The sequence below is a fragment of the Dromiciops gliroides genome, chromosome 2 (assembly GCF_019393635.1).
Source record: "Dromiciops gliroides isolate mDroGli1 chromosome 2, mDroGli1.pri, whole genome shotgun sequence".
NCBI lineage: Eukaryota > Metazoa > Chordata > Mammalia > Microbiotheria > Microbiotheriidae > Dromiciops > Dromiciops gliroides.
In genome coordinates, this window is record NC_057862.1 from 646,986,680 (window position 1) to 647,002,046 (window position 15,367).

Below are 15,367 nucleotides of genomic sequence, written 5' to 3' on the forward strand. Positions count from 1 at the left end.
TCCCCCCATCCCACACAAATCTTTCTTTTATCCTTTGTCCCTTTAGCCTCTTGGGATTTCATTCAAACTCCATCACTTTGCCCATCTGGATATGCCACTATATCCTAGTTCATGTCAGATTGTCCCAGAGAGACATTAAATGCCTCAAGGTCTAAGATGCAGAGCTGGTGCAGAAATTTTATACTCTTAGGGCCCCAAATAGTTTGGGGGTACATACCCTCTCCTTTCCAGCAAAGGCATTGGTTGGCTGAGCTGTCAATCAGCATCAGACAAATCAGTGATGGCTTCAATTGGGTAGTTTACTGTTTGTGGCTTAGCTGGCATCCTAACCAGTTAAGGAGAAGAAATCTAGGCACACTAGAAGATGCTAAATGAGAATTCTCCCCCTCCCCCTTGTAGATTCAAAGAGTCTGTGGCTAATGACTTCTCCAGAGTCACCCTCTTCTGCTAAGTATCAGAGTCCAAGTCTCTTCTGAAACAACTTCCAGAGCATTCCACAAATAGGAGAATGTCCCATCATGATAAGGCCATGGCCTTTATGAGAACCTTCATCAATCAATTACATGTAAGAAAAGGCATGGGATTTGTAGTTAGACGAGCTTGAGAAATCCCAGTCCTTACTTGCTATGTGACCTTAGGCAAGTCACTTCCCTTCTCTGGGAATCAGTTTGTTCCGTCTCTGAAATGAGGGGGCCAGATTACATGACCTGAAATCCATATGGCAGAGGCTGGACTCAGTGGCCTCTGAGGTCTCTTCCAGCCCTCAGTCCATGTTGTGTCCAGCTATAAATCTATGATCCAGCCAAACTCAACAGGCCATGATCTTCTTTACTCCATGCCTGCATGTGCAGGTCGTTGTCAGGAGATACCAAAAAGAATGACATCCACCCTCACGGAGCTTCTATTCCAACACCGAGGGTGCCTTTCATCGAGGTCACCCCCATCACAGGTGCTCAGGAAGGGGTTGCCTGCTGCCTAACTTCCTCGGGTCTCATTATGTCCATCTGTAGAACAGGTGTGCCATTGATCCCCTCCCTCCCAGGGGTGCTCTGCATTTCCATTATTCCAGCTCTCTCCTGGCCTTTGAGAGGCTCAAAGGAAAGCTTGTCTAGGTGCCAAACGGGCATCTTTTTTGGCCCTTGGGTCCGTCCCCCCTGTGTCACAGTCACAAATGGAAAGCACTTGGTACCTGAGAGACTCAGAGGAAAGGAGACAAAGCAAACAGATAAACAACGAACTGGAAACCACATAAATGGGATGAAACAGCTACATTTAGAGTCGTGCTAAATCCAGTGTTTCCATATGCAAAACTGGGGCCCTCTGCCGGAAGTTAATATTTTTTTTGGTAGGGGCTTGGGGGGTGGGGAGGACAGGGAGAGGAGAGAGAGGTGGCCCTGGGGGAGAAATAGGGTATACGCTACTGATGGGATCTGAGGTCAGCCTGCTCGCTATGACTTAAGGGGGAAAGGGCACCTTTCCAGTTGGAAGACTACCCCCCACCCCAACTCATCTCCACAAACGATTGGGGGTGGAGGGGTAGGAGAGGAGGGAATCACTTGAAAGAAGCATTTTTTTAATCTATGGAAAAAATTAGTTTTGAGGAGAATGGAGAGAGAGGAAATGTCTTATTTTGTAACTTAACCCAGGCTGTGCCCCGTGTTCGAGAGGGCGTTTGGAATCCCTGGACATCTGATATTGGCCTCCCCAAAGGCAATGAAAGGCTCCTAGATGCGCTCACTCCATCAGAGGCGATAGTCTGTCGCTGCTCTTCCAATTAGTGCCCTCCCTGCCCAGGGTTTCGTTAAAGGGGCTGTTTTTAGGGAACTTGGCAGAGTCTTGGGTTCACCCGACTCCATCTCCATCCAGCCCCGGATCCCTTTCCACCACCAGCAACCCCCCACCCCACCGGGTCCAATCCAAGGCAAGCAGCTCCCCACCCCCACCCCTCGGCCGCCCGCTCTCCTCCACCCTCCCCTCCTCCAACTTTCCACCCCCTGCCCCCTTTCTTTCTCTCCCTTGCTCCGAAGGGCAGATAAATCACTATGGGCTCAGCTCGGCTCGGCTCCTTTCCCCCTAACCTCACTCCTGTGCGCGCTACTGGCTGCTGGGGCGAGGAGGGGGCGTGAGCTCCAGGCTCCGTGACTGTGGTCAGTAATGAAGCCTTCTCTTTTTATCCGTAGATTACTGAGGAGCTGCACGGGGCCCGGCGGCGGCGGCAGCGGCGGCGGCGGCGGCGGCGGCAGCGGCCGCTCCAATTCCGGACTTGTATTTTTAAACGCCCCCGAGGAGACCGGGAGCGCAGCCCTGACCCTCTGCAGCCTTAGAATGAGGTGAGTAAGCGCCGATCCGCCTCGTCTGCCCCCCACCCCCCTCCTCCTCATTTCTTTATCCGACGTGCCCCTGTTTCCCCTACTGGGGGGGGGGAGGGGGGGTCACTTGGTAGTTTGCGCTTTAAAAAGAAAATTGCAGCCGAGCGTCTGCGCACATGCCAGCCAGTGCCCGGGGGCAGCGGCTGCTCGCCTACGCTGGGGCTGGGAAGTCGTTTGCAGCAGCACCCTCCGCTGCCAGTTTGCACAGTCCTCCCTTTCTCACTTGCCCCAGCGGATGCCCGTTTCCCAGAGCTTGCCAGCCTCGGTTTCATTCAGCGCTGCCGGCTGGGCCCGGGAGCATTGGCAGCTGGGTGGCGAGTGCTACCCTCCCTTGCCAATCCTCCCGGGGGCTCCGCCTTTCCCCCTGCACCCCAGTAGCCGGTATTAGGAGGTGGAAACCCTCGGGAAGGTCCCAGCCTCGGAGGAGCCTGACACCAGCGGTCACTGTCTGGCATGGGCTGTGTCGGAGTCTCCAGCTAGAGGCATCGGGGACTTTTGCTGCTGCCCAGGGTAGGATCGGCTCGGTCGGTCCCAAAGCCAAGGAGTGGATGCCACAGGATGGCAAGCGTTTGGGAGGCCGGACTGTAAAAAATGAGAAGGATTGTGTGTCCCGGAGAACACTTGCCTTTGATTAAGGGGGGGGGGGTTGTCTCAGTCTTCTCCTGCTTCCCCTCTAGCTGCCCTGGGAGAAGCTGCCTTCCCCTTCCCCGGTGCCTGTGCCATTGGATGCTTTTCCTGGGTTAGTTTTTAAAGAGCGATCTTAAAGACACAGGACGGGCGTTCCCGTACCCATGCATTGTGGCAGACCTGCTGTTTGAACAGGACCAATCCAAGCCTCCGTCTCTCTAGGGGACTGGTCCCCCACAGGGAGTCCAGCTCGGTAGAGAACCCTGTCCCGTCTGTCCTCTCTGACTGGAGACAAGTCCCTCCTGGAAGTTGCTCGGGACAGAACGCCTCGCGCCCCTTTTCATTAGCGGCCAATACAATCGGGTCAGCAAATCCAAATGATCCCGTTGGATTCCGGGTCTCCGACCTCCATCCCAGCCCCCTCACTGGAAAGGAGAAACCGATCCAGCTGCTCGGAAGGCCAGGGTAATTTAAGTGACTTTGCATTTGCCTGCTAAAGAGAACCGAGAATCACGGTTTTCCATCTTTCCCCTGAACTGGGCGAGTCTTAGAACCCCCAGCCACTGTGGAGAAGCTTCTCTGTTTCTGAAAAGGTGCGGGTTTCAGAGTGGGGAGGAGAAAGGGGGTTGCAGAAATGCAGAAGTTGCCAGGGGAGTGGGTTTGCGCCCCTCCCAGCCCCCCTTTAACACGTTTTCTTGGCCGCGTGCGGGTCCTGGTCTCTGGGTGGAGTGGTGTCAATATGAAGTCGTCTGACGCTGAGGGTGTGGGGAAAATGCGCTTCGGAGTGGGTGCCTACGGGGGTTCCCCAGCCCAGCAGCCCGATGTGGGCAGCTTTTGAGCCGGAGCCCGAGCTGTAGCTGGAGCCAGCCGCAGGAAGACGCTGGGGGGAATTGGCCGCGTCCAGCCTGCCCTGGTCTCTGCGCTCCTGAGCCGGCTTGGGGATGCTGGATACTGGTCAGGCGGGGGTAGTAAAGGTTGGAATTTGTGGGACTGAAGGAACAGACTGGAGAGGGAGTATGTGAGAGTGTGTGTGTGTGTGTGTGTGTGTGTGTGTGTGTGTGTGTGTGTGTGTGTGTGTGTGTGTGTGTGTAGGGCAGGGGAGGGGAGGGAGCGGCGAGGGGGGGGAGGGGGTGCAGAGAGACGTACATCTCCTAGTCTTACGTAAGGCAGCTGTGCCGCTGTCCTCCCAGCACAGCTCACCTCCCAGCTGTCGGGGACCTCTTAGTTAGTATCAGAGGGGCTGTGTCATACAGAAGTCAGGCCTCTTCCCACCGCATTCGTTTTCACTTTCTCCCCTGGCCTTGTTGGCCCAGGGAAGGGAGCAGGCTGGAGCAGGCGACCTCGTGGGCCGGGGAAGGGCCGCGCGGAGTGGGAGGGTGTCTGTTTCCGTAATTAGCTGTGACTTGCTCCCTGACAAACGGAAGGCTGTGCATTTGAGAGCGTCTGAATTTGTGGAGCTTCTCCGCGTGCCAAGTTTGCTTATAGGAGGGCTTTCAGAGCCTGGCGGAGCCCAAGAGCCGGCTCAGGCTCTTAACTCTTTCCCCGCGGAACAGCTTTAGGCAGCAGCCACACAACTGGCTTGAGACAGGAGGAGATCACTTCCAGTTTTGCTTGAAATGCTTTCAATGTGACTCACCCTTTACGTTAACTCCTTCTGCTGCCCGGAGCTGGGGATTCTCTAGCTTCTCCTCTGGTAGCCTGGAGATTGCTACAGGTGTTTCATTCTGGACATAAAAGTGACTGTGGGTCTGTGCAACTGTGGCGATTGGGGTGGGGGGACTTTGGTCCTAATCCGTGGTTCCTAACTTGCAGGTCCCTGAACTTGGGAAAATTTTTTTTAGCATTTTTAGCATTTCCTTCAATTATTGTTGAACATCCTACGAAGGCCCCATAAGCTTAATCAGGTGGCTGAAGGACGCCATGATACAAACAAGGCCAAGAACCCCTAGCCTGAATGGAATTTGCAAAGTAGAGAAGCCTTCCTTGATCTCGTCCTCACTTGGGGGGGGGGGGGGCAAAGGGTTAAATGACTTGCTCAGGGTCACACAGTGACAAGTGTCCAAGGCTGGATTTGAACTCAGGTCCTCCTGAATCCTGGACTGGTGCTTTATCCACCTCACTTCCTTTTTTAATGCTCTTTTCTTCTTGATATTAATTTGTATCATTTTATATTTATGATTTACATGAACAGGATATCCCAAAAGTCTTAAGCTATTAAAGTTTAAAACCACACTAAAACTTCTGGGACACTCTATATTTTCTTTCCTTCCCACTTGCCCCTCCCCTCCCCCCAGTAGAATGTAAACTCCATGACGGTAGAGACTTTCATTTCTGTTTGTGTACCCTCAGTACCTGGAGTATTGTTGTTTTTCAGGCGTGTCTGAGTCTTTGTAACTCCATTTGGGTTGGGGTTTTGTTTTGTTTTGTTTTTGGCAAAGATACTGAAGTGGTCTCCCAGTTTCTTCTCCCACTCATTTTACAGATGAGGAAACTGAGGCAAACAAGGTTAAGCGACTTGCCCAGGGTCACACAGCTAGGAAGTGTCTGAGGCTAGATTTGAACTCAGGAAGAGGAGTCTTCCTGACTCCAGGCCCAGTGCTCTAATAAATATTTATTACATTAGGAAGATTCTGGCTATTGATTAGAGCTTGACTGATATGGAGTTAAAGGACCTGACTCCACTATGAATTATTGGATTGTCTTGGATGAGCCCTTCTTACCCCTCCTGAGCTCCAAGACTCCAACTCCTAAATATACTGCAGTCATTTGTCTCAAGAATCCCTGGGAGTGGGCTATGGGGGAAAGAACATGGCACCCTGTCAAAAACTAGCTGTATGACCCTGGACAAGTTACTCACTTCTCAGAACCTGGCTCACTAGATGCTAAACTAGGCAGCTTCTAAGCTGCTGTCAAGTCCAATGCTTTCATTTTATAGATGAGGAAACTGAGGTTGTGATTTGTCTGGCATATAAGGCAAAATTTGAACCCAAGCTGCCTCTCATTGATGCAAGTGCTAATGGTCTTCAGATTTCCCCAATCAAAACACCTGCCCCAACCTCCCACCCCCCCCCCCAGACAGCCTCAAGCCCCAGACTTGGCCCTCTAACTTTGGCCAGCCAGACCAACCACTGTTATGGTTAACTCCCTTCCCAAATAGGTCTGTTAACCCCAAGCCACCCCCCAAGAAATCAAGCAAGCTATGTGACTGAATTGACCGTCGGGGGTGGGGGGGAGTTGTGCTGGGGTGCTGAGCTAAGCACCTTGCCGATTGTTATGGCTGTAAGTGAAGACACACATGGCTACAGACTGGGCAGACAGACTCCTGGGGTACAGCCAGACTGTATTCTCTATAGCTACAAGGGGCTGGTTTCTATGCTGAGTCCCCTCCCTTTCCCTGTAGATATTCCCTGGAATCACTGTGGTTAGAAGGAAGCTGCTTTTGTTTTTAGAGCACAGTCTAATCCTACAATCAACTTGTCTTAGAATCCAGCCTTGCTTTGCCTATTTATTTGTCTGTGCTAGTGAATAAAGGATGATAGAACAGGCTAGAAAACTCTTATAGCGCCATGAATGAAGAGTCCGTGGTTTATTCAACCATTGTTCTTGTTCCAAGTTGAGTTTCCGTTTCCCTGAACTTCCTACATCTGTAATTGGCATTAGTCTTGGGCACAAAAATAGGAGTGTGGGAGGTTTGCTCCCTCCCCGCCTCCCAAGGTATCTGAAATTAGCTTTGTATTTCATTCCTTCCTCACTATGTCATAAGTAAGCTCTAAGATCTTAGATGTAGAGCTGGTGGGGACCTTTTAGATCATTTAGTCCACCCCCCTAATATTTTATAGGGGAGGAAACTACAGTCTGGAGAGGTGGCTGATATATCCAAAGCTACACATGTAATAATAATAACAGTGATCATAATAATAGCATTGATATCTTGTACCAGGTGTTGTGCTAAGTACTTTACAAACATAATCTCATTTGATGCTCACAATAACCCTGATCAGTTGGTGCTATTCTTATCCTCATTTTAGAGTTGAAGTACTTCAGGCAAACAGAGCTTAAATTACTTGCCCAAGGTATCCCAGGACAGATTGGAATAGGGAGTCTGAAGTCAAATTTGAATTTAGGTCTTCCTAAGGAAGTAGTAAAGAGCAGTAACTTGTTGTTGTTCAGTTGTTTTTCAGTGGTGACCCCATTTGGGGTTTTTTCCCAGGCATGTCTGACTCTTTGTGACCCGATTTGGAGTTGTCTTGGCACAGATACAGGAATTGGTCCTTCTCCTGATCATTTTACAAATAGGGAAACTGAGGCAAATAGGGTTAAGTGACTTACCCAGGGTCACACAGTTAGTGTCTGAGACTGGATTTGAACTCAGAAAGATGAGTTTTCCTGACTTCAGGGCCAGTGCTATATCCACTGCAGTGCCCCCTAGTTGCCCCAAGTAAGGAAGTAGTAAGGAACAAAGTCAGGATTGGAACCCAAATTCTCCAATTCCAAAAGCAATGGAAGTTTTTTTCACGACTCTGTGCAATACATTTTACATAATGTAGATCATGTTCTGTTCTCCTAATTAGCTGGTTGGGAACAGGGTTACAGAGGGAGGGTTGGGAAATTGAGAAGCAGTTTGCAAATAAAGCCTGCCCTGAGATTGCTGAAACTCTGAGGCAGAGTCGAGGTCAGCAACATATAACACCCTCTCAAAATTGTTCTTGGTCATCCGGCTCCCCCTCACCCCCTCATACCCACCGCTTTCCCCCATTGGTTTTTTCTCTTGTGGTTACGTACAACCACTCTTTCATATGTAGAATCTGAGCTCACTGAGTCAGCTAAAGGTTGTGGAAAGACTGGGGCACTAGCCCCAAATTCTTCCTAGAGGCTTGGCATATGCTTATTTATGAAAACCCTCTTCTTCAAGACTAAAGAGCACCGTTATACTGCCTTTATTATTTAGACATTATGCTAAACATAAATATCATTTATTTGACATTATTTTATTGTTTATATGACCATCATTAAGTTCCTTGATGGTATTTGTAGATTTGGGGGGAGCATTGTGGTAGAATGACTAGAGAACCACCTTGGGAGCTGGGAAGACCTGGGTTCAAGTCCCAGGCTAGCCCTGTTTAAGCCACTAGTGCTCTAGGCAAATCCCTAAAAATAACCTGCACAGGTGGAGGGAGTTAGCTCCCTTGGGAGTTTCCCCTATCAATGAAATCACAGATCCAGTCTCTATTCCTCTGCTATTTGCACATATGCACATATGTGTAAGCACTCAATAAATGCTTTTCATGCATTATCAATTGTTTCTGTTTTGTTCAGTCATTTCAGTCATGTCTGACTCTTTATGACCCCATTTGGGATTTTCTTGGCAAATATACTGAAGTGGTTTGCCATTTACATCTCCAAATGTTACTATTACCTTTCTATTATAATATTGACATTACATTACCTTTCACTTTAGGGAGTCAAATTCCCAATATAATCTCTATTCCTAACCATATCTATAGCTATAGACATCTGAGTTTTCATTCAATGGATAGGAATGAATTAAGGTCCTGGGACACTGGCAGTGTCCCTATGTTTTGACACAACCTATGAGTTTTGAATCCTTCTCTACCTTTTTCATCTCCGTGCTTGCGCTCTCTCTCTCTCTCTCTCTCTCTCTCTCTCTCTCTCTCTCTCTCTCTCTCGCTCTCTCTCTCTCTCTCTCTCTCTCTCTCTCTCTCCCCCTCCTCTCTCTCTCCATCTCTCCTTCTCTCTCTCCTCTCTTTGTCTTTCTCACTCTCTCCCCTATAACTTACAACTAAACTCATCAATAAACATTTATTAAGCACCTATGTGCCAGCCCCGATTCAGAAGAGAATGAAGTTATATGATTTCATAACGTTGAGACAAGGTGAGAAAATGTCAAGAATTTCTCCTTTGCATAGGCCCAGAATATTGATGGTGATCACCAGAGATGTGGAAAATAACAGGGAAAATATGTTGATTAAATCCCCAATACTGACACATGGGCATTCCCTCCTTCAGTGTCAATGGCATCCCTTCCATGCCTTATCACAGGATCACAAATCTGGAGCTGAAAAGGACCTCTGAGACCATCTAGTCTAGCACCATCATTTTATAGATGTAGAAACTGACACACAATGAGGTGAAGTGACTTGGCCACAGTGCAATAGATAGTAAGCATCAGAGGTGAGATTTGAACCCAGGTCTTCTGACTGGCCAGAACCATAGTTCTTTCCACTGTACTGTGCTGCCTCCTTCAGGCCATGTCTTCCTGTGTGCCTCATATCCATGTCTTTCTGTGACTCCTTCATTGAGAATTTGCCCAGTACACTGAAAGACCATTCTATAGGTCTTTTAACATTTCAGGCAGCTAGGAGGTGCTGTGGATACAGTGTTGACTTGGGAGTCAGGGAAATAGGAGATGATGACCAGTTGTATGAGCCTGGACTCTTACAGCCTCAACTTCTTCCTCTCAAAAATGGAGATGATAATAATGGCACCAATCTTCCCATAGGGAGGATCAAATGAGTCATTGTTGTTGTTGTTTGTCTTTCATTCCCAAAGAGGACCATGACATCGAGGTTATGTCATGACTTTCAGTGAATTGGATTTAAGTGAGGGAGAGCTGTGAAAGTTCACCAACCTCACTCTCTCCTCCAGAACCATCTGGATACAGAGGCAAGATATATATATATATAGATATAGATATAGATATAGATATATAGATATATATAGATATAGATATATAGATATCAGGATGACTGGGGATGGTCCTGGGTGTCTTAAGGCAATTGGGGCTAAGTGACTTGCCCAGGGTCACACAGCTAGTAAGTGTCTGAGATGAGATTTGAACTCTGGTTGTCCTGACTCCAGGGTTACTGTGCCACCTAGCTTCCCCTTAATGTATGCATGTAAGCTGCTATTTTACATGTACTAACCAGGGCAGCTAAGTGGCACAGTGAATAGAGCAGTGGTCTCTATCTCTGGTCATCCTGATATATATCTGTTTGCCTTGATCTACTGGAGAAGGAAATAGAAAGCCAAGAAAACATCATGGACAATATGGCTTATGGGGTCATGCAGAGCATGACTGAACAGCAACAACAACCAGTGCAGCCCTGATGCTCAACAGGGGCCATCCCTCCTTTCGGATGCACAGCTGAAATACATTCTTTTCTGGTGTCAATAGGCATGGTTCCTGCCTGTTCCGTATTTACATTTCCTGACTAAAGAGTCAGTTCATCAACTAGCATCTATGAGTGATGAAATGAGTCTAGGGATGACTGTGGCCAAGTCACTTAACCTCGTTGGGTGTAAGTTTCCACATCCACAAAATGATGGTGCTAGACTAGTTGGCCTCAGGGATCCTTTCCAGCTCCAGAGAAAGGACATTATATTCAGGATCACAGAGTCAAGTCCAGAATCCCATGTCTCAATCCACTGCACTACATTGGCATCCCTGCCTCTAGTCTTTCCCAATCCATTCTCCATTCAGCTGTCAATCTGATCACATCACACACACACATACACACACACACACACACACACACACACACACACACACACACACTCCCAGCTCTATAAACTCCAGTGACTACATATTACTTCCAGGATCAAAGATAAAATCCTTTGTTTGGCTTTCAAAGCCCTTTGCAACCTGGCTCCTTCTTTCCTTTCCAATGTTCTTACACCTTACTCCCTTGCATCTATCAGTGTCATTGGCCTCCTGATGTTGTAGTTTTTTCATGTGTGTTTTCTTTAGCCTCACCAACTAGATTATAAATTCCATAAAGTCAGCAACACGCCTCCCTTGCCCCAACCCCTGAGCACCGTGTACATAAATAGGTGTTCAATATCAAACCCATTCCATCTTCCCTTGTGTGGTAAAAAAAACTTTAAAATTGGATATTAGATCATAAATCTACCCTACTTAACCTTTTCCTTAATTTATCTCCCAGACTAGTAAATGGAAGAAGCTTTTGGTTTTCTAGATAGACCTTTTATTGTTATGGTAGTCACAAGGTGATGTTGATTAGAAGGATAGGAAAGTAGAAACACAATACAAATCGTCTTAAGTCTAAGCTTAGTCCATATTCCTCATAAAAACTCACCAAAACCGAAGGCCACCTTTGGAGAGAGAGAGAGAGAGAGAGAGAGACCCTCTGTGCAGCGCAGTCAGGAGACCAGCAGAGCAAGAAAAAGCCCCACTTCCGTTCTCTCCTTGTCTTTTAAGCTCGCACCCCGGAAGTCGAGTGCGCAGCAGGCGGACTGGCGTGCGTAGCTCATGCCATTGGTCTCCTCCCCAAAAGGGTGGTCCTTCAAAAACTGGAGTCTTTCAGTTATCCTAACCAACTGCTAAAAAACTTTCATATTTTTTTACCACATTTGCCTCTATATTTTTGGTCAGGCCATACACTATACTGTATTCCTTCCATCCTTGAAGGCCCAGCTTTCAATATCTACTCCACTATGAAGTCTTCATTGAGTCAACAAGCAGGCAGTGCCTAGTCACTCATAATACTTCCTTTCCTTTTTGTGCATTTAACACAATCTAATTTATATCATAGGTATTCAGAATGATAGCTTCACTTGTAGATTAGTCTGTAATCTTGAAAGCAGGGACCGTGTGTTGTTCATCTTTATATTCCCACCATACCTAGCACAGAACCCCATATAAAGCAAACATTTACTAAAAGGGAATAGCTTTAATCCCCGGGAAGACAGGTGATGCTTTACTTTTTTCTCTATGCCTAGTGCCTAGCACAAAGCCAATATTTAATAAACACATTAGAACAGAATGGAGGTTCTTAGAGGATAGGAAATGATTCCTATTTGCATGCGCAATGCCTAGCACAGAGCCTATCTACAGTAGGTGAATAGAATAGAATGTAATCTCTTAGAGGGTAGGAAATATCTCATTTTTGTCTCTATACACAGTGTCTAGCACAGAGCCCTATATATGGTTGGTTCATAGAATAGACTAGAATAGAATATAAGTTCTTAGAGGGTAAGGAATGTCTTCTTTTTGTGTTTCTGTCAGCAGTCTAGTGCCAAGTCTATGGGCTCAGTAAATGTTTGCTGAATGATGTTGGTTAAATTGATGAGTAAATGGGTAGATGCCATGCATTAAGGTTGCTTTGTCCTGTGCAGTCACAGACTTCCTTTCCCCTTAGATTTAACTCGGGGTGTGTGTGTGTGTGTGTGTGTGTGTGTGTGTGTGTGTGTGTGTGTGTGTGTGTGTGTGTGTGTGTGTGCTGGGTTCCTGGTTAACAAATTACATTCCCCTGTACAATTGATTCAAATACTTGATCAGCGACTGCTTTGATGCCACCGTCCAAGCATGCCCCTTGCTACTGGTCTAGTGCCAGTGGGAGTGGAATGGAATACAGGGACGTTCCGTTCATCCTCATCCGTGGCTCACAGACCTCAAGCCTGTCCTTGGCCTGACTCCGCCTGAGGCCACCTTCCAGAGCCAGAAACCAGACAGTGTTCATATTCATGAGTTACCATTGAGGTTTTCGTGACCGGTCTGCAGACTCTACCGCCCCACCCAGCAAACTCTGCAGAATGTGACAGTTGGGGAAACTCCATCAAGTGGCGTTTTCTGCATGCTTCCCAGGCCAGCTTCTGCCAAGGTATCCCTGTGTAAACAGAGGCCTGCTCCCTCCTGAAGCAGTTACCTCCCAGTGCTCCATGCGGACAGCCAGGAGCCCTAGAGGGGCCCTGCAAATCTTTTCTGGGATTCATCAAAAGATGCTAAATCATAACTTTGAATGATTCACTGAATTCAAGGTATTCAGCACCTAGAGAGGAAGAGAAAAGAGAGACAGAGACAGAAAGTCAGAGAGAGACACACACAGAGACAGAGACACAGAGAGACAGAGACAGAGAGTCAGAGAGAGAGACACGGAGACAGAGACAGAGACACAGAGAGAGAAGGAGAGATAAAGAGAGAGAGAGAGACAGAGGGAGGGAAGGAGAGAAGAGAGAGACAGAGACAGAGAGAGAGAATGGCAAGCCTGCCATGTTTGGAGACACATCATAGATGTTGATAGAATCTCAAAGAAGCAACATGATGGGGTAGAGAGAATTCAGGACTTGGAGTCAGGAAGATATGAGTTCAAATCCTGTCACTTTGCAGATGTATGCCCCCAGCAAGTCACGTAACCTCTCTATGCCTCAGTTTCCTTATCTGTAAAATGGAAATCAGAATAATACCGGCTCCACAGGACTGTTGTGAGGATGGAATGAGATAATATTTGTGAATGTGCTTAGCACAGTGCCTGGCACAGAGTAGAAAATTATTCAATGGTTGTTTCCTGTCGGCTTTCCTTCCTCTGATCTTTTCAGAGAGGTACTGACAGCTAGGGTTGGCCTAATTATGCAACTGCTTAGAACTTTTTTTTTTAACCTTTGCCACATTTATCTTGAAATCTTCTCTGTTAGATGGATTTCCTAGGATAGAGAAGGGAGTGTTTCCCTTCACAGATAAATCAGAGTGATGGAGGCCAACCCTTACCTAGACAAAAATATTCCTTCTACAGCCTACTCAAGTGATCACTGGCTTCTTAAAGACTCTTTTTTTTTAGGGCAATGAGGGTTAAGTGATTCTCCCAGGGTCACACTCCTAGTAAGTGTCAAGTGTCTGAGGCCATATTTGACCTCAGGTCCTCCTGAATCCAGGGCCGGTGCTTTATTCACTGTAGTGCCACCTAGCTGCCCCTTCTTAAAGACTCCTAATGAAGGACTACCACTTCTTGAGATGAACTATTCCATTTCTGGACAGCTCTAAGTGTTAGAAAGTTTTTCCTTGCATCAAAAATAACCTGCTTTGAGGCAGCTAGGTGGCACAGCAGATAGAGCACCAGCCCTGGGGTTGGAAGGACCTGAATTCAAATCCAGCCTCAGGCACTTAGTAGCCATGTAACCCTGAGAAAGTCACTTAACTTCGATTACCTCCTAAAAGAACTAAAAAATTAATCTGCTTAATTAATTAATTAATTAATTAATCTCTTTCATTCATCACTCCTAGTGCTGCTCTCTGGGGCCAAGTCTTTTCCTTTTACAAGATGGTCCCTCAAATACTTGGGGAGAGCTCTCATCTTCCTCTCCCCCTCATCTCTGATGCTTCCTTAGACTCTTATTAGTTACATGACTCTGGTCAATTCACTTTACCTTTCCCTGCCTCAGTTTTCTCTTCTGTAAGATGGAGAGCATTCTAGCACCTACCTCCCAGGGTTGTTATCAAAATCAAATGAGATAAAGTTGGAAAAGTGTTTTGCCAATTTTAAAATGCTGTATAAATGGGGCAGCTAGGTGACACAGTGGATAGAGCACCGGCCCTGGAGTCAGGAGGACCTGAGTTCAAATCCTATCTCAGACATTTGACACTTACTAGCTGTGTGACCCTGGGCAAGTTACTTAACCCCAATTGCCTCAAAAAAAGTGCTATATAAATGTTAGCTGCTGCTGCTACCGCTGCTGCTACTGCTACCACTATTTTAAAATTAAGCCTCCTTAATCCAAAGCTTATTCACCATCTTGCAGGCCATGAAAGCTTAAGTCACTTCCTTCTCTTTGCTCCTAGCTGCCTCATCACGGTGGCAGGTGTGCAAGTGAGGGTATGTTGGAGATCCCAGCCACAGGAAGGAGGTCACTAGAAGAGGAGCCCAGCAGGGGCCACCTTGAGAGTTTGAGTCAGAGAAGAGCCTACAAATTGTCACCAGTCAGGAACAGAGAGCTACCAAAGATTCTGAGGTAGTTCTGTGCAGGTCTCATTGGCCTGACAATCTGCCCATGCTGTCCTGCCATGCAGAGCATGCCCATATAAAACCAGCAGAGACATTTTCCAGCAGAATAAACTGGCGCTTGGATAGCTTGATGATAGTAATAACACACTCTGAGATTGTGCTTTAAGGTTTATAAATTTCTTTGTATTCAGTATCTCATATAATCCTCTGAATAGCCTTGTTAAGTAGGACATCTAAGTATTATTTTTCCATTTTATAAGAGAGGAATCTATGTTTCAGAGGGCCTCAGACTTTCTCATTTAAAAATAATAACTTTATTTATTTTTACAAGCATTAAAGCTCTCTCCCTCCCACCACCTTCACTAGGCAGCTAAGTGTTTCGGTGGCTAGAGTGCTGGCTTCAGGAAGACTTGAGTTCAAATGTGATCTCGGACACTTACTAAATGTGTGACTCTGGGCAAGTCACTTAACCTTTGCTTTAAAATAACAACTTATATCTCATCTGATCCTAACCAATTTCCTCAACTATAAAATACAAATGGCACCTAAGCTCCGAAGTTTGTTATGAAGATCGAATGAGATATTTATAAATTGCATAGTATGTAGTAGGTATAT

General features: G+C 46.8%; 1 protein-coding gene across 3 annotated transcripts in view; it reads left to right on the forward strand.

The window, feature by feature from the left end:
* Positions 1-2,086: 2,086 nt before the first annotated feature.
* Positions 2,087-15,367, forward strand: part of ZNF469 (zinc finger protein 469) — a 141,378-nt gene continuing 128,097 nt past the window's right edge. Inside the window, exon 1 of one of the 3 annotated variants that reach the window (XM_043985445.1) lies at positions 2,087-2,330. The gene's annotated coding sequence lies outside the window, so the exon portion shown is untranslated. Of the gene's footprint in view, positions 2,331-2,603; positions 3,590-15,367 lie in introns of those variants that run through there. The other 2 variants (XM_043985446.1, XM_043985447.1) reach the window with 2 other exon arrangements.